The following is a 19,501-nucleotide window of genomic DNA, read 5'->3' as shown; positions in this document are numbered from 1 at the left end:
TGACTCTCAAGCAACCAGAAGCCACACCTATCCAGCATCAGCCAATCCCTGTTGGTGCTGCATAATGAGGGTTTTACTGTAACAATTCAATTAAATGAAAAACAATGGCTAAGGGCTAAACTTCTGGTTTGTTTTTGTTTTTTCCTTTTGTCTGAACAGACAGCTGTAGGTCACTGAGGAGGAGATAAATATGTGAATTAGTTCAGGATATATAATCCATCTTTTTAACAATTTTAAGCAAAACAAAATGAACTTAAAACTGCTTTTTCAAATGCATTCAGAACAATTGTACCTAAACATGTCATTTAGCCCCTGCACTGTATACAGCCAATGTGAAGGGCTTGCATTTTCTTCAATAACTTACCATGTTAATCTGTGTATGGGACAGTGCAGTACAACACTTCTCACATAAGGGTATATGCACACAAGCCTGGTTCAGCTTACTGAGGTTACACAATTTACATGGCAAATGCTAATACATGGCAACTTGCTTAATACATATACTGTATGTTTCTTGCATAACAGTCAAAGTAAATGTGGCATGTATAAAACTTGTTACGTGATTTGCGTAACTTGCTGCATAGATTGGGTAACCCTAGTTTACTTACCTTTTGTGTATATACCCTACAGAGTGTAACATTCAGGAGCATATGACATTGCATTCAACCAGTGTGCATTGCTTTATTGCATTGTGTTATCACGCTGTAGTATGCATGTTAGTGCACTGCCCTATACGGCCTTCTTTAGGGCTTAACAAAACAGCGCATTTATAGTGCCATTCAATTGTAGAATTGCTGGAAACATAATGCAACCAAATAAGAGTGCTAACCACTTGGTGCAGTTACTGTCCATTAAAAAAGTGACATATCACATCTAGCAGACAGCAGGGGTATAGCAATAGCCATAGCAGCCATGGGACCCTGGAGCAGAGGGGGCCCAAGTGGTACTTGATGTATTCACTATTAACTTTCTTGTGTTCCTCCTCCCCTCTATCAGTGCCCATGGACTATATGCAGTGTAGATTGCACGAGAATGTAAATTGCCAATGAACTAATATTCATAGGGTAAGGGCAAGTGGCATAGCTAAAGAGTGCCTAGATACGATGGCCCGTTGAAAGTTTTACTATGGGGCCCCATAATCTCTAGCTACACCACTGGCAGACAGCTTACGCTCGCTTCAATGTACATGTATGGGACGACCGCCTGTGTTGAACTCTTGTAGCCACCTGCAAGTGACCTACAGATAAACAGGAGTTGCTGTCTGGAAGTAAACTTTATCCCTGTCAGCTGTTCATTGTTCTTCTCAGTACAAGGTACACAGACATTGCTTACTGCAAACAGGCCCAGTTGTAATCATATGAGTATTTCTCATTCAATGAACTCTTCCTGAATCCCACAAGTGGCAAAGATGTTATCAAGTTTTTTAGTTTTTCTCATTGAGCAAAACAGAAGAAAAGTTTAGACAAGTTAAAAACATTCACCTTCACTGATATGAAATACAAGTTTTATAATTACTACCAAACCACAACAAACGTGGCCATTATACCTTTTTTAATAATAGAATTGGCAACGTATACAGTATTTGATTTTCATTTTAATGAAAAAAGCATCTCATTTTCCATTCAGCAAACAGAAGATAGGTTTAATTAAAACTTTCAATGTAATACTCATCCTTCTGAAACTAGATTATTAATAATTACATTGTGAAAGTTATTGGGATATATAGCTTATGAGTGTTAGCTGAGAAATCCCTCTTGTCACTATAATTGTTCCCTGTGCTCTTGTGCTTAGCTGACAATTGAATGAGAAATGCAGTAAATAAAATTGGGTCTCTTGAAGTATTTTTTTCCCCTAAGCAGCTAAATGACAGCATATTCCTAGACTTTGTGATCTGAAGCATGAAGGTAATGGGCTCTTTTTAGGCATATGATGCAGCTTCCTCACTGATGATTTGCCATAAAATATAATTGAATTGAACAGTTCATCCTTTATGGGGAGCTACATCTAGAATACACATCTTTGAGATACTGACCTAAAAGTAGTGTGATTGGTAATATAACTATGAACCACACTGCTAAACTATTGTCCCATCAATCAATGACTAATCTAATCACAAAGCACAGCTGTGCAGAGAAGCAAGACAGAAGTTACTGTATTGCATTACTCTGCCCAGTTATTGATCAGAATACATGCAGTTATACTATGGCAGGCTCATACTGTACATTTCTTACATGAGAATGAAAAATAAGGAAAGGTGTAGCTTTTACCCCAGTATAGATGGGTTTCTTTTTAGATCACGGAAAGAAGGACTAAGTCAGGGCACTGCAAGTATCCAAACTGGTATTTATTATTTTATACCATGAGAGACACTGGGTGGCGAAGGTGAGAAAGTTGGTATCAAAGACAAGCATGTGAATGGCATTCACCTCACCTACTGTTCACAGGTCCCAGTCATTGGACTTCAGCCTGCCCATATGGCAAGCAATACCCAATTTCCAATTCTATGGAAGACCTTTATCAAGAGTGTCTGAGACCAAATATTGGTAGGTTTTTAGAAATCCGTGCAGAACTGTCTCAGGTATCCTATGAACTAACTAGATAGTGCAGCTTCCTTCTAAAACTGTTGTAAAATAGGAGGAGCTAGGAAGGTCTCTCAAACAACGCAATGTGTGAGGGAAATTGCTGTTGATGAGGTAACCAATACATTAGCTGTGTTGCATCAATGCTCAGCCCTTGAAGAACAGAACAGCTTCACAGGACACCTGGCAGCAGGGGGAGGAGCACTTCACAAATCATGCCTAGCCTGCACTGCTGCACTATCTGTAGAACTGCTATTAGGCATTTCTTAATCTGCAGCAGTTTAGAGATGGATTTGCACTTTTTTTAACTGTTGTACAGTTCTAGAAATTCATGCTAAACTGCCTCAATAACGTAGGATTTAAGAAGTTTCTTATTATCATGCAGAACAGTTCCCCTGCTGGTTAGAACTTTTAAGAAGAAAAAAAACTGTCGGTAATGCTTTGATAAATCTGGCCCTATGAGTGATAATGCAATTTTAGGATCCTTTCAGACTGCATCAGTTGCATTGCAGAATAATTCTGCATGTCAATGCACTGCCCAATGCCCTTACAATTCTATGGGGGCTGTTCACACCTCGTTGCATGCAGGCTCTGAATTAATGCCTATGTCCAATCTCCATTGCAGTTCACACTCATTATAACGCATTTGTTATGCAACACGCACAGGGATAGAAAATGTGCAGAAGTTAAAAAAAATAAAAAATAAAAGAATGCTCTTTTCTTTTTCACCCTTTTTAAAGCCGGAAGTTTCTTGCTTTCACCCTAAATGTTCTTTTATCTGTTTAAATGTTTTTTTTTGTATCCATCCTTTCCCCCCCCCACCATTAGTTTATTAATTCTTGAAAACATATTAACCCTTTAGCAGGGACGAATTTTCCTGCCGCTGGGGAAATGTTCTTTCCCCAGCCGGACAGGCTCGAAAGGGTATGCAGAGTGGGCGGCAGGGAGCTTTTCTGGTTACCTGTCCAGACGGCTGGATCGGCTTCTTCTTCCTCTACCGCGGTGGTGATATAATCCCGACATGTCTTCTCGGTTCCGATCACATAATATGTCAACATTACAGCACCACCCGGTGGTGGAAGAGGGGTGATGGAAGAGTCTCTTCCATCCCTCCCATCACCCCTCTTCCACCACCATAATATGTCGGCATTACAGCACCACCCGGTGGTGGAAGAGGGGTGATGGAAGAGTCTCTTCCATCCCTCCCATCACCCCTCTTCCACCACCAGGTGGCACTGTAATGCTGACACGATCTCCTGGATCCTGATTAGATGTCATATCATGTGATAGGATGTGATCGGGATCCAGAAGACCTGTAGGAAGTTCAGAGTCGCCTGTGGAGTAAAAGAAAAGGCCACCCAGAACAGGTAACTATAACTGCTCCTGCCATCCGCTCGTTTGGCTGCACCGGGCAGCCAATGAGATGTGTCGACAGAGGTTTAGAAAAATTTAGTTTGGCGCTGCTAATGTGTTAAATCATATGAGGACAAAGCTCTTTCAGTGCTACATAAAACCGTGCCCTAGCTGTGCTGAAGCCTGATATTAACTATATTTAACCAATACTCCTTTCTGTATGCCTGAGGCCTAGACGTTTTTATTACTTGCAATTGTGTCTACATTGAACCCATCAATTCCACTTTGAAGCTGTCATTCAGATTGTAGAGCTCTTGATTGTAGGACCGCATTCGAATTCGAAATTCCGATTCTATCCAAAATTACAATCAAGGCCAATCCGGAAGTGAGTGGAGCCGTGATCGGATTCACTTGAATCCATAATTAGGGGTATCCGAGCAAGCCTAATGTTAACTCTTTGTGTGGAGATGTGAGAATAGGGGTGCTTCAGGGGTTAAAAAATATTTAGAATACTTTATTTTTCGTGTTTCCTCTTCAACACATTATTAATGGCATTGCAAGCACTATCATTAACCATTTATGCCGCCTGGACGTGTTTGTCACGTTCCGGTGGCTGCTGTTGCTCTGCTGTGTGCTTCTGCGTGCTCCTGCATGCTCCCGCGCGCGCCCGCACATGCACGTGTTGTCTCCCATTAGCCCGGAGATCAATGAATAGGAACATGGGAACACACCTTTATTTCAAATAAAATATTGGCGTCATACATTGTGGTAGGGACATAATTTAAATGGTGTAATACCCGGGAAAAATGGGTAAATAAAATACATAGATTTTAATTACGGTAGCATGTATTATTTTAAAGCTATAATGGCCGAAAACTGAGAAATAATGCATTTTTTCAATTTTTTTCTTAAAATTCCTGTGAAAATGCATTTAGGAAAAAAATAAATCTTAGCAAAATGTACCACCCAAAGAAAGCGTAACTGGTGGCGAAAAAAACAAGATATAGATCAATTAATTGTGATAATTAGTGATAAAGTTATTGGCGAATGAATGGGAGTTGAATATTGCTCTAATGCATAAGGTGAAAAATACCCGTGGGCTGAAATGGTTAACCAAGTGATGCGCTGAGATAATAACTGTCTGACTCTTGCTTCCAGATCTCAGGCAGCAAAGTGGGCAGGTGAGCCTACATTGATTTACTAAATGTAAAATGTAGCAAAAATAGTTTCACTGTGTACATTCCAATCACCCAGTCTTGTGCTGAGAAGTTCCTATTTCCCATGTATCTGATTGCATGTTTGAAGTGATAAAACTTCACTGTGCTTCATTGCATTGACCTTAAATGAATTACTCCCAATTTGTATTCTTCTATTCGATTTTTTAACTCAATGGCCACAATTCGCTAAGCTCATCTCCTGTCTTTAATAACGATTCTGTGCTGTTTCTACTGTTATCACCATGGTGATAAAGCATTTAGTATTCACTAAGAAATTTACCTTAGGCAAACCTTAAACTAAGGATAATGGCCTCAATTCACTAAGCTTTATCAAACACTTTATCAAACGTTTGATAATTTACCTCATGAGTAAAATCTAATTTTGAATTCACTAAGGTGTTATAGATTTATTGAATGTTTTATCGATAAAATGTTCAATAAATCTATAACACCTTAATGAATTCAAAATCAGATTTCACTCATGAGATACATTATCAAACGTTTGATAAAGTGTTTGATAAAGCTTAGTGAATTGAGGACTATGGCCTCGATTCATCAACACTTAGCAAATTTGTTAACAACAGTTTGGTAAAATACCGAATTTGTTAACTTCATTTCAGGATTCATCAAAGTTATCTACAGCTGTTAGCGAACATTCGGTAACGATTCGGTAACGAATCGCTAAAACGGAAGAAAGTGCAATTCATGAAAAAGAAAGTGGGCGTGGTTTAGCGTTACATTTAGGATTAGTTATCTCCTTCACTGCTCTGTCGTTATTCCTGTCAGATCATTGCTGACAGAGAAGGTGGAGCCATTTGAAGTGGTTATGTATCAGCTGAGAGTGATTCAAAGGCGCAGAAGGGCAAGAATAAGGTCTGCAACCATATAAATTTGTAAGAGAATGGATTTATTTGCTATAACACGACATCTGCATTTCTCTTGAATCATCTTGTAAGAGAACACAGGCAGTGCCAGGGTTAACTAATTTTGCTAGCTGCACTATAATTTTTTTAGAAAAGGCTCCTATCAAATTGTGGGATTGTCCCAACCACTTTCAGAATCCTGGGCCAGGTGTTAAGCCCTATTCAGAATGTTGCTACGTAGTGTTCAAAGGACTGCCTTTTACCCACAATTCCATGGGAATCTTATGGCCTTGTGTTAAATTACCGCTGTAAAATGGAAATATCGACACGTTACCGAATGGTTACCGAATTGTTATCGAATTCACACCGAATGCCGAAAAACCTTGATGAATACAACTAGAAATCGCTAAACTTCGAATTCGGTAATTTAACAAACTGGAAAAAGTTATCTCAAAGACAATGATGAATCGAGGCCTATGTCCTTAAGTTAAGGAGTGATCTCTAAAGTTAAGGTTTCAATCCTTACAATAATGTCAGAATTCAAAAGGTAAAGACAAGGGCCCATATGCAATTCACTTTTTCACCAGAGTTTTCTACTAGGAGATAAATTTTCATCTTCGATTTAAAATAACTTTCCAGCACTTTTCAATTAAAAAAGTACCATAAAGTAGGTGAAAAAGTACTATCAACTTTATTTTGAGTATTTTTGAGTATAATCTAGTAAAGAATAAGGCATTGCAGTCTGTAGTAACACTCCACTTAACGGCAGCTCAGGCCGGGTGATAATTCCTTACACACTTTACAGTTGTTATCAATTGCATGCCTCTCTGTAAATTAACATCCTGGCCCATATGCATTTAACTTTTTCACCTGAGTTTTCTCCTAAGTGATCATTTTAAACTTGTCAATAAAATGCCTTTTAAGGTGGCTTAAAAGGCATTTTATTGACAAGTTTAAAATGATCACTTAGGAGAAAACTCAGGTGAAAAAGTTAAATGCATATGGGCCAGGATGTTAATTTACAGAGAGGAATGCAATTGATAACAACTGTAAAGTGTGTGAGGAATTATCACCTGGCCTGAGCTGTCATTAACCACTTCCCAACTGAGGGGTTTTACCCCTTCAGCATCCGAGCAATTTTCACCTTTCAGTGCTCCTTACATTCATTCGCCTATAACTTTATCATTACTTATCGCAATAAAATGAACTATATCTTTTTTTTTCACCACCAATTAGGCTTTCTTTAGGTGGGGCACTATGCCAAGAATTATTTTATTCTAAATGTGTTTTAATGGGAAAATAGGAAAACATTTGGAAAAAAAACATTATTTTTAAGTTTTCCGCCATTATAGTTTTTAAATAATGCATGCTACTGTAATTAAAATTCATGAAATGTATTTGCCCATTTGTACCGGTTATAAAACCGTTTAAATTATGTCCCTATCACAATATTTGGCGCCAATATTTTATTTGGAAATAAAGGTGCATTTTTTTCAGTTTTGCGTCCATCACTATTTACAAGCCCAAAATTTATAAAGTAACAGTGTTGTACCCTCCTGACATAAATATTTAAAAAGTCCAGTCCCTAAGGTAACTATTTATGTGTTGTTTTTTTTATTGTAAATGTTTTTATTTTTTTTTAATTACAGAAAAAAAATAATTGGGGAGTGTGGGAGGTAATGAGTTCATTTTTTTTGTAAAAGTAGTGTATTTGTATGTGAAAAATGCTTTAAGGTGTAGTTTTACTATTTGGCCACAAGATGGCAACAGTAACTTTTTGTTTAATGCAACCTGCAAGCGTCCTTCCAGACGCTTGCAGGAAGTATTAGGAGGCTGAGAGAGGTTTTTTTTTTTTCACAATGATCGCGCTGCTTAGCGGAAAAGCAGCGGATCATTGTGAGGCTTAGATCAACGAACGGGAATGGATTTTCCCGTTCATTGATCTCTGGGTGAGCGGCCAGCGGCGTGATTATGAGCGGGAGTGCGAGCGGGAGCGCGGACATCGGCGGCAGCGGTGGTAGCGGTGGGGGGTGCGTATATCTACGCTCCGGCGGGGAACTGAAGTCCAAAGGAGTGTAGATATACTGTACCCGGGCGGCGAAGTGGTTAAGTGGAGTGTTACTACAGACTGCAATGCCTTATTCTTTACTAGTTTATGCAGAAGGGGACTAGGTATAGAGAGAAATATACACAGCAGGCACACAGAGAGGGAGTGAGAGTGAGACACCAAGCATTAACACACACACACACACACACACACACACGCACGCACGCACGCACGCACGCACGCACACACACACACACACACACACACACACACAGACACACAGAAATTCACACACAGAGACACAGAAACACACACAAAGCCTCTCTCTCTCCTTCCCTGGCTGTCCTACAAAGGCTAGCTGTAATTGTCCTGGCAGCAGAAGGGTTGGAGCTACATCCTGCCTGCATGTGATCCACCTCCCTCCCTATATGCTGCATTGGAGAATAACTACAGAGGTGATAACTTAAGGACTGGAGTGATAAGACAACACTCTCACTGTGAAAACCTATCACTATAAGGCAAGTTTCTTTAGTGAATTAACACTTAAAAGACTGATTGATGTGTGGTGATACGCTTTCACCTTCCATATTATCACTAGTATGAACTTAGTGAATTGTGGCCAATGTCCTGATATACATAGCTCTCACTTTTTCAATTAAGCAATAAGAGCAAAACCTTATGATCAGAAATGTATGGCATTTCTCTCTTTCAACAATTCTGCCTCTACTTTCAATACATATATGCTAAGTAGGCACAGATTTCAAGAGAGAAATGTGGAGCAGTTAGCAGACCTTGCAGCATTCAGTTATTAACACACCAGGACAGTCGCTTTAGATAACATCTATTGCTAGTGACAGCGCACCACTGCAAGATGCTCCCAGCAGAATTATTTCCCAAACATGAAGAATTAAGTAACCAGACGGGCAAGGTGTTATCTGCAATATATTTATTAACAACTCTACAATGAGAATGTAACAAACAGATTAGCCATTTGGAGCTTGGGGTTATATAATATCGTTACTGGTATTTCTTATTTCCCTTCACCATGACAATCAGCACATTATAACAGAATGCCTTATGTAGAATATTCCTTTCACCTGCCAAGACAAGTTGTAAACTTTGACAAGCGTTGCATTCAGAGCTCTAGGTAAGTAAGCAGCAGCAGTCTTGTTCTGACTTACATTCAACAACGAATTTCTAGACTTTTTGTAAACCATTAACTATTTCACCTTCAGTTCCATAAATCCCCTTAAAAGGAAACCTGTGTGGTTTGCTGCAGTCTAATTTAGATATTTACCTTGGCAAGGGGAAGCCTCTGGATCCTGGAGAGACTCCCCCGCCATCTTCAGCCAGGCCAATCCGGTGATGGGACCCTCAAAGTGCGGCCACACTGCGCCTGCGCATTAGTGTGGACTCAGGCAGAAAAAGCCCAAACGATCGGGTCCATGCTACTGCGCAGATGGCGCATTTCTGCTGGAGCCCAAGCTGGTCCATGCTAGTGCATATGCGTGAGCCATCAACAAGCAGCTTTTTGGGGGTCCCAGTGCTGGAACGGGCCAGTGGAGCAGGGTGGGGGAAGACGTTCCAGAATCCAGAGACTTCCCCCTTCAGTAAATACATATTGTCCGGCTGGTGCTCCCCATTAATCCACTGTCAGGACCAGTGAAAATGGTCCAGAAAGTGGACCAATGGGGAGCCCAGGCAGAAACTTCAAAGATGCTTTGCTGGGGCTCCGAGATACAGTATTACAGTGAGAGATACACTGTTATTACAGCACCAGCACTTGCAGCGAGAAGTGGTGGATGTCCAGTAGGCAGTAGGTGAATTAATCTGGGCTGCGGGGGGGGGGGGGGGGGAGGGGAGTTGGGCTTTGGCGATGTGCAGTTGCCCGATAGGGAGCTCTGGGGGTCTCCTTATTTAAGGAGACCCCCAGATGCAGCAGTGGAACACATGCGTTAGCTAACACTTATGTCTGACAGAAAGCATCGCTTCACAGCAGCATGAAAAATGTAATAGGAGAGGGTGTGAAGGACCCGCTGGGTGATAATATCGCCCAAACTAGTTCTATACTGCCCAGAAGATGTGTATGTGTGTATAGTGGTGGGGGGGGGGAGTTAAATTAAATTGGATTGGGCAATGCTCCAATCGCCTAATTTAAGAACTCACCAGTGCCTAGCGATAGCGAGTTCAACCATAGAATATGGACCAAAGACTCATTGGGAGCACAGAAGTCTGTAGCTATGCCACTGGTTGTAAACAAACGTGCATAGCGTGAAGAGGCATTGCAGGAGTGACATCCTTTCAAGCAGATTACAAGCAGATTGCTGAATTCTTTTTGAAAATTCTAGTTTCCTAGCTGTAAAGCAGAACCTCTGACTCAGTTAATCACCTGAGCCAAGTATGCAAATTGGAGCTTTGATGGAGGGTCAGGACATCTGATCTGTATACTTGTTTCAAGTAAGTAATTTAGACAGGATTATAGTAAGGATCTGAATTAAAGCCATGAGGCTAGTGTATTTAGAAGAAGGTCAGCCTTGGTTTGCTCCATATTTCTATCATTACAACTTGACAAGAAAAGGAAGGATTTGAGATCATGTTTACAATACATAAATAGTACCCTTTTTTTCAAAATAGTCACCGTTTGCTATTATTTGCCTGTGAAAGCTTCCAATTCTAGCAGTTGGCTGGTCTTAATCTGTCCTTTCTTGTTGGATTACGGGCACAAAAGTGCCTGAATTTCAAACACAATTTACAGCAGCACAAACATGCTGACGTCCTCAGCATGAAGGCAGAACAGGTAATTGACAATTTATATTAATGCAGCAACTAGCAATATATTTTTATTATGTTGGAATGACAAAGCCTTTTCAAACATCGCACTATAATTTCTCCACTTTAGATTATAATGCGGACAGTATCCAAATGGGAGATAAAAAGATTGATTTTGTCAGTCAGATTCTTGGAATGCTGCCATAAGCAGCTGTCTTATCTGCAGCAACATAAACAATAACTGGCAGCAGAGAACAGCTGCTGCTTATGTGCTATGAGAATGCACTATTTGCACTGAGTAAACGCAGAATGATTTATACCAAAACTATCCTGAGCACCAGTGGCCCACAACGCAGTACAAATCTTCATCACATTTACTTAAAAAAAAGTCCAGAGAAAAAGTATATAAAACACCACTACCATCTCAAATCAATATAGCGATATCTAAATAAATATTAATATTTTTTAAACCCTATTTATACATAAAAATAAGCACACAGACATACAAAAAATACAGGGTTGCCCCAATATAGCTTTTAAAGTATACCTGTCCTGAGGCAAAGCAACCTAAGGTGAGCATGCTTGATCCACATACCTCTACAGCACACAGCATTGTAATCAATGGTTATATTCCCACCACTTAAACATCTTTCCTTCAGCTGTATTCTGTTTCTGCATCTGTGATATTCTTGCTTGACTTAAGAACCACAAACTGAGCTGGCATGTTTACATTTCTCACCAAGGATTTTCATTGGTCAAGAGCAACTGGAACATGACTCCATAGATTTCTGTTGTCTGGACAATAGAAAGTGTTTGCTTATTCCTTAATTCTCAGACTGATGCAGTGGGTAATCCAGAGAAAGTCAGTGTTAGCTCGGCAGTTTCTGAATCATGCTATATAAACCGTTACAGAAAAATAAAAAAACAGAAAGTGGCTAAGGGCTCTGCCTTTGACATGAGAGACCAGGGTTCAAATCCTGGTTAGGGTCAGTACCTATTCAGTAAGGAGTCATTGGGCAAAATTCTCAAATACTGCAGATGGCCTCTCGGGCAATCATGTCAAAAATGTGCCTGGAAATATTAATAACTACAGAAGAGCCTGATCCTGGGACAGTGACATTATGATCTGGTGGTATGATATAATACTCGAGGGAGGATTGGACTTCTGATTGGTGGTTTCACAACTTTAAATAGTATCTGTACTGTCCAATTTGTACAATAAAAAACATACCAATCGAATCACTGTGATCTTCTGGATCCCTCTTTGCCGTTTCAGCCGCTCCCCGCCGCGATCCTGGCTTTTAACCACTTTGTCCTCCTTGACGTATAAAAACGTCAAGGAGGACAGGCGCGCTCCCGCGTGCTCCCGTGGCCGATCGCGCGTGTGCATGCGCACTCCCGGCTGCGGATTCGGTAGCCACGGAATCAATGTATCGGGCTATGGAGCCCGATCACTGATTCCTCTCCCCCTGAAAAAGCGACAGCTTCTCTCGGAAGCTTCGCTCTTTCTGAAGCTGTGTCCCTCTAAGCGTACATTGTACCCTTAGAGTGACGTCATGTAAACAAACTCGAGATTGCCATCTTGTGGCCAAAAAGTAAAACTACAAGTAAATGTAAAAAAACATTACAATACACCAATATTTCCCCAAATAAAACACTTTTATATCCCACCCTCCCAAAAATGCCCACATAAAATGTTTAATAAAAAAACAAAAACATTACTATAAAAAAATAAATAAATAAATAAATATTTACCTAAGGGTCTAAACTTTTTAAATATCTATGTAAAGATGAAATATTTCTCTCTATTTTTTTTTTTTTATAAGCTTGTAAATAGTGATGTATGCAAAACGGAAAAAATGCTCTTTTATTTTCAAATAAAATATTGTCGCGATACATTGTGATAGGGACATAATTTAAATGGTGAAATAACCGTGACAAATGGGCAATAACAATACGTGGGTTTTAATTATGGAGGCATGTATTATTTTAAAACTATAATGGCCGAAAACTGACAAATAATGAATTTTTTTGTTTTTTTTCTTATTCTTCCTGTTAAAATGCATTTACAGTAAAGTGGCTCTTAGCAAAATGTACCCCCCAAAGAAAGCCTAATTGGTGGCGGAAAAAACAAGATATAGATCAGTTAATTGTGATAAGTAGTGATAAAGTTATAGGCTAATGAATGGGAGGTGAACATTGCTCGGATGCATAAGCTGAAAACGACTGAGATGTTAAGTGGTTAATGAACAGTTTTTACAAACAAAAAACATGGCCGCTAACAAGGAATGGATGTTTGTGTGTGTGTGTGTATATATATATAATATGTGTGTATGTACATGTGTGTGTGTGTGTGTGTATATATATATAATATGTGTGTATGTACATGTGTGTGTGTGTGTGTGTATATATATATATATATATATATATATGTATATATATATATGTATATATATATGTATATATATATATATGTATATATATATATATATATATATATATATATATATATATATATATATATATATATATATATGTTACGGCCAGAACCCGAAGTCTGGCTACTTCGGGTTCTGGCCGGTCAGAATGCGAAGTGGCCGGCTCATGCGGCCAAAGTAAGAAATGCGTGTGATTATCGGACTTTGGCCGGCCAGAACGCGTTGTGATTTCACGCGGCCGGCCAAGTCCCGAAGTCCCCCTTACTGCCGGCCAGCTGCTCTCCTCTCCCCACCGCCAGAAATCTCAGCTCCCCTCTCCTCCCCCGCTACTCAGACCTCCGATCAGGGTGACCGCACCAGCGAGGCAGAGGGAGGCAGAGCAGCTGCCAGCTCACGCGAGACCCGCAGGACCCGAACACTTCAATGCAGAAGTGTCATTGACAGGGCCGGATTTCTGGCAAGGCCACATAGGCCATGGCCTAGGGCACCAGAAATTTAGGGGCGGCTCAGTGAGGGGCAGTAAAGCTGTTCTATGGAGCCATCCCTATCTACAAGGACAGATTTACCCTTTGAACCCTCTGTCCTGTACTTGTGTTGTCCCTGCAAGACCTGTAAGCTCCATCAAGCAGGTACACATCAGCCTCTCATGGTGACACAATGGTTCCATCATTAACGAGATGACAAGCATAACATAAAAGTACATAGTCTATACGCATATTACTAAAATAGTTATTGTCTGTGACATCCAATGATAGAAAGTAAGTAGAATTCTCATTGGGGCACACAGATATAAAAACCAAACAGACAGTATAGTTGGCCTTGGGCGGTAAAAAGTACAAATCCGGCCCTGGTCATTGAACACTTCTGCATATGAAGTGTATGGGTCCGGGCGGGTAGCGAGTGCGCTGCTCTGCCTTTCTCCACCTCTCTGGTCGCCTTGATTGGAGGTCTGCAGCAAAGCTCCCCCAGCCCAGCAAATCACCCCCTGCTATGCAAGGCATCCAGCAAAGCCCATAGCCCCCCCCCCCCCCCGACCATGCATTTCCAGCCATCAAATACCCCCCAGCCATGCATAGCCCCCCAGCAAAGCACCCATAGCCATGCATAGCCCCCCAGCAAAGCACCCACAGCCATGCATAGCCCCCCAGCTAAGCACCCACAGCCATGCATAGCCCCCCAGCAAAGCACCCACAGCCATGCATAGCCCCCCAGCAAAGCACCCACAGCCATGCATAGCCCCCCAGCAAAGCACCCACAGCCATGCATAGCCCCCCAGCAAAGCACCCACAGCCATGCATAGCCCCCCAGCAAAGCACCCACAGCCATGCACAGCCCCCCAGCAAAGCACCCACAGCCACGCACAGCCCCCCAGAAAAGCACCCACAGCCATGCACAGCCCCCCAGAAAAGCACCCACAGCCATGCACAGCCCCCCAGCAAAGCACCCACAGCCACGCATAGCCCCCCAGAAAAGCACCCACAGCCACGCACAGCCCCCCAGAAAAGCACCTGCATTTATGCAAAGCACCCAGCAAAGACAACTCCCCGAAGCCATGCACAGCCCCCCAGCAAAGCAGCCATGCACAGCCCCCCAGCAAAGCACCCACAGCCATGCACAGCCCCCAAGCAAAGCACCCCCAGCAATGCACAGCCCCCCAGCAAAGCACCCACAGCCATGCAAAGTGCCCAGCAAAGCACCCAGAAAAGCCCCCTTCATCTATGACTAATCACCACTGTAATTTGATCTCTCCCCTGTGTCACCTGACTGCCACAGCAGAGCAGCTAATTTAAAAGCACAGGATGTTATCAAAATGTCTGCTCCCAAGAAAGCAGGATGTAGACACACTGCCAATGTATTGCAGGATTTGTATCAGCTGTAACTAAGAAATGCTTTTCTTTAAAAATATTATTATGCTGCATCTTTCAGAGCAGAGAGGAAGTTCCGAGTGCCAATTACGGTGCTGGACAGGACCCGGGATGCTCTGGGATTTGTGCGTTTTGGACTTTGGCTGACTGACTTTGGCCGTTTCTAGAACTGGCCGGCCAAGGTCAGAAATTCCCAGCATTTTGGACTTTGGCCGACGTCAAATCGGCCAGTTCTAGAAACGGCCGGCCAATTCTAGAATTAGCCGATTTCTGGTTTTGGCCATAACATATATATATATCATGTTGCAATAGAATTATCTGCACTCCAGTCTGGGATTTTCACCGTTTCTTAGCATGTGACAGGCAGCTCCCTCCCCCCTCAGCCTGAGGGGTAAACAAAGCACACAGAGCCTGCAGGGGGTGTGCATAACTTGTATTCCTTACAACAGAGGCAGCCCACTCCTCCCTGGGTCGACAAAGCTTAACAAAGAAAAGAAGATTAGATATATTACAGAGACAGTGCAACTAGAAAAGGCTGCAGTAATCCAGACCACATTAGAACAGGTATAGGAATTTAAAGGATAGAAGAAATGAGGCTCAAAATTTTGTTACATAGTCTCTTTAATATAGGTCAATAATATAGGTCAATCAGGAATTATACACTTTATGTGTCATCTGGCAATATAACTCTTACGGTTTATTTATCAGATATGATTTGTGCTGTTAGTGTAAATTTTACATTTACATGCAATATGGTGATTAACTATATCTATTTCACCTCTCCCTCAATTATCCTCATGAGGGAGGTTTCTTTTCCTTCCTCTTTTTACCCTATCTCCTACTATTCTACTATACATCAGAGATATGTGTGTCATATTGTAAGTTGTTAATGTGTTGTTCATGTTTAACAAGAAAATTCAGTAAAAACTTTCCTGTTAAAAAAAAAATGTGCCTGGAAAAAAGGACACAGGGGATTGACGCTAGTAGTATATCAGTCAAATTACCAATGTTCTACTACTTAAAGAGAAACTCCAACCAAGAATTGAACTTTATCCCAATCAGTAGCTGATACCCCCTTTTACATGAGAAATAGAATGATTTTCACAAACAGACCATCAGGGGGCGCTGTGTGACCAATTTTGTGCTGAAACCACTCCCACTAGAGGCTCTGAATATCGCGGTACTCCTGGCAAACTGCCACAATGTAACAATGTTCACAGACAGGAAATGGCTGTTTAGAGCTGTCTAACAGCCAGAACAGCTAGAAACAGCTACATAACATGCCCACAGTAACAATGTCACCATGTAATACATGTCAGAATGTGAATCTGGGAGAGGAAAGATTTTACAATGAGCAAACACTGACTAAATCATTTATACATAATTATGGTAAAAATGAAGCACTTTTTTTATTACATTATTTTCACTGGAGTTCCTCTTTAATTCCAATAGTAAAATATCAGTAATCTTTACTGATATTTCACTATACCTTAAAGAGACACTGAAGCAAAAAAAATCTGATATAATGATTTCTATGTGTAGTACAGCTAAGAAATAAAACATTGGGAGCAGAGACAAAAGTCTAATATTGTCTCCAGTACAGGAAGCGTTAAGAAACTCCAGTTGTTATCTATGCAAAAGAGCCAATGAGCTCCACGACTTACAAGACTTTCAAAGTCGCAGAGAGCTCTGTCTTCTGAAGCTTGTTATCTCAAGTGTCTGGCACTGTATTGTTTTTTTTCCTGCAGAGAACAGTTCAAAAGTTCACTGGCCTGCTCTGTAAAACCATTTAGAAGCAGGAGACATTTTGTACCAGAGGGGACCTCGGGCCATTGGCGGGGAGCAGAGCTGTGGCGAGGGCACGGGATGGCTGCCAGGGGCTGGAGGAAGCCCCAGGTAAGTAGATTTTTGCTTTTTAATCTTCCTGGACCTTCACTTTAACTAACAATAATCCACCTAAAGTGTGGTAGTGTAGCTGGATAGTGTACAGGTTAAGTAAGCAAGTACCTACCCAGTAAGGAGTCCTTGGGCAAAACTCCCTAACACGGCAGGGTGGCCTATAAAGCATACCCTTAGTGACTGCAGCTCTCAAGCACTTTGAGTTCAATAGGGGAATCATTTGTTAGCATTATTATTATTAAAGGTGCCCAGGATGCAACTGAGGAAAAGAGCTCCACACTGAAGAGATCCCATGCCAGGAAGATTGAGCCAGTTTTGGCACAATTCACTCTGCAGCGCATGTGGTCCTGAATTAATCTTCTTAGTGTAAGTCTCTTTTTGGCACTGCGCTGGTTGGTCCATTCATTTGAATGAAGTGCTCCTGGTGCTGAGTAGGCCTGGACAACACTTAGATATGATATTAAATCTTTTGTTTCCAAATATAAACAAAAGCAATTATACTTGCATTAAATCTGCATTCACTTATATTTAACATCACATTCTAACTCTTCCTATTTGCAGATACAGCATGCTTGTAGTGTTTGGGAGTCACACGGGAATAAATGTTTCATTAATGCTCCACCATAAACATTTGCCTAATTCATAAAAAAGCAGAATGAATGTATTATAAATCTCTAAGCTTAATCCTTTTTTTTCTGCTCCGGAAAGCGGTGGCTGTATATTGCAGAACAATATGTCCCATTCAGCAGCTAGGGGATTATTACTATTTACTGTTGAAAACCAGGTTAAACAGTTATTTTCTCTTGCAGACAGTTATAAAAAAAAGGACTAAGCTGATTATAGACCAGTGTGAACAATGTCATAACGCTAGGTCCTCTGGATTTCTCATATTCAGTTCTCCTATCCATCTTCATAATTTAGTCAGCTGCCACTTCTGAAATAATGTCTAAAGATATTAATTGTTTTTTTTTTATGGGAGGCGTGGGTACTGTGCATTGTACTGGTTTCTCTGCTACTTCTACTATAGGTGTGACGGCCAGAACCCAAAGTCTGGCCACTTCGGGTTCTGGCCGGGAAAAACTAGAAGTGGCCGTCTCACTGCGGCCAGTGTGAGAAATGAATTTAAGATTTCCGGATTCCCGGTGACAGTGTGATAAATGAAGCCGTCTCCTCGGCCCTGGCTCCTCCCCCTGCCCACCTCCTATTCAGCTCTGGCAGCCGGGGACACGTGTGTGTCCTAGAGTCGTTTGTAGCGGCAGGAAATCCTGCCATTCGTTCCTGCAGAGTAGGTGCTGGCAGAAGCAATGTCTGCAGCCTTCCCGCTCTGCTTCCCCGTCGCTACGAATGACTCTGGGGGCTACGTGTGAATAGGAGGGGGCAGTGGGAGGAGCCAGAGCCAAGGTGCCGGCTTCATTTGTCACATTGCTGCCAGAAATCCGGGAATCTTAAATTAATTTCTCACATTGGCTGGAGTGAGATGGCCACTTCTAGTTTTGCCCAGCCAGAACCCGAAGTGGCCAGACATAGGCATTAACAGCAGGTAGTGTGAAGATTAAGAACAGTAAATGACAGTTTGCCTGGACTTACTGGTGACTAATTTATTAAGACAGGTACCAAGCAAACTAAGGAAGTAAATCCCCCGATCAACCAGTCATCTTTCATCTAGTAGACGATGCAAGGATTCTGGTTGGTTGCCCCTGACCACTTTTCTACTTTTTATTCAGTCTGCTATGCACCTTTCTACATAAGTTGCCTTCACAGATTTCAGTGAGATCCCTATTTCCCCCCACGATAAAAATAATCTCTCTCTCTCTCTCTCTCTCTCTCTCTCTCTCTCTCTCTCTCTCTCTCTCTCTCTCTCTCGTGAAAGAGAGAGATCTGGTGGAAGTGTGCATATGTGATTTGGACTTACCAATACAGGTTCTGTGTTTTTGCAATGGTGTTTTATGTACAGGTTTGCATATATCTATACATTGTCTCAGTTCTGGCTGAATACTTGATATCTTTGGCTTGATTTCTTTGGGAATGCAAGAATGCTCTTGCATTCCCTGGCTCTTCCACTTATCCTCCTCCAGATGAACTGGGTCTTTGCTTTTGCATCCTGTATTTATGCTTCTGTCCTGTTCTGACTCATAGGGCTACTCTCTGCTGAGACTTCTGGATCTACATAAACACTGAAACCTATGGCTTGGCTATTAGGGCTTGAGCTGTCCATGCAATCCACAAGCAAGCCATCTGTGTGCCTGACTTTGAGATTTGCATCTTTGCATTCCTGTTCTATTAAATCTTACAGCCATCAGGGATATATACATGACAGGATCATATGACTCACTTTGGTGCTCAATATAAACCCGTTTCTTCATTTGGAGTAACTTTGTAAGTGTAACCTGTAGATTACAATTTATGTATACATTGTACAAAAACAAAGGGGTACGGGATATCAACCCAAACAGGCTCATCTCACCCATAAA

Source organism: Hyperolius riggenbachi, chromosome 4 (genome assembly GCF_040937935.1).
Source record: "Hyperolius riggenbachi isolate aHypRig1 chromosome 4, aHypRig1.pri, whole genome shotgun sequence".
Taxonomy (NCBI): Eukaryota; Metazoa; Chordata; class Amphibia; order Anura; family Hyperoliidae; genus Hyperolius; species Hyperolius riggenbachi.
The sequence above is the reverse complement of the archived record's forward strand: the minus strand, read 5'-3'. Positions refer to the sequence as shown.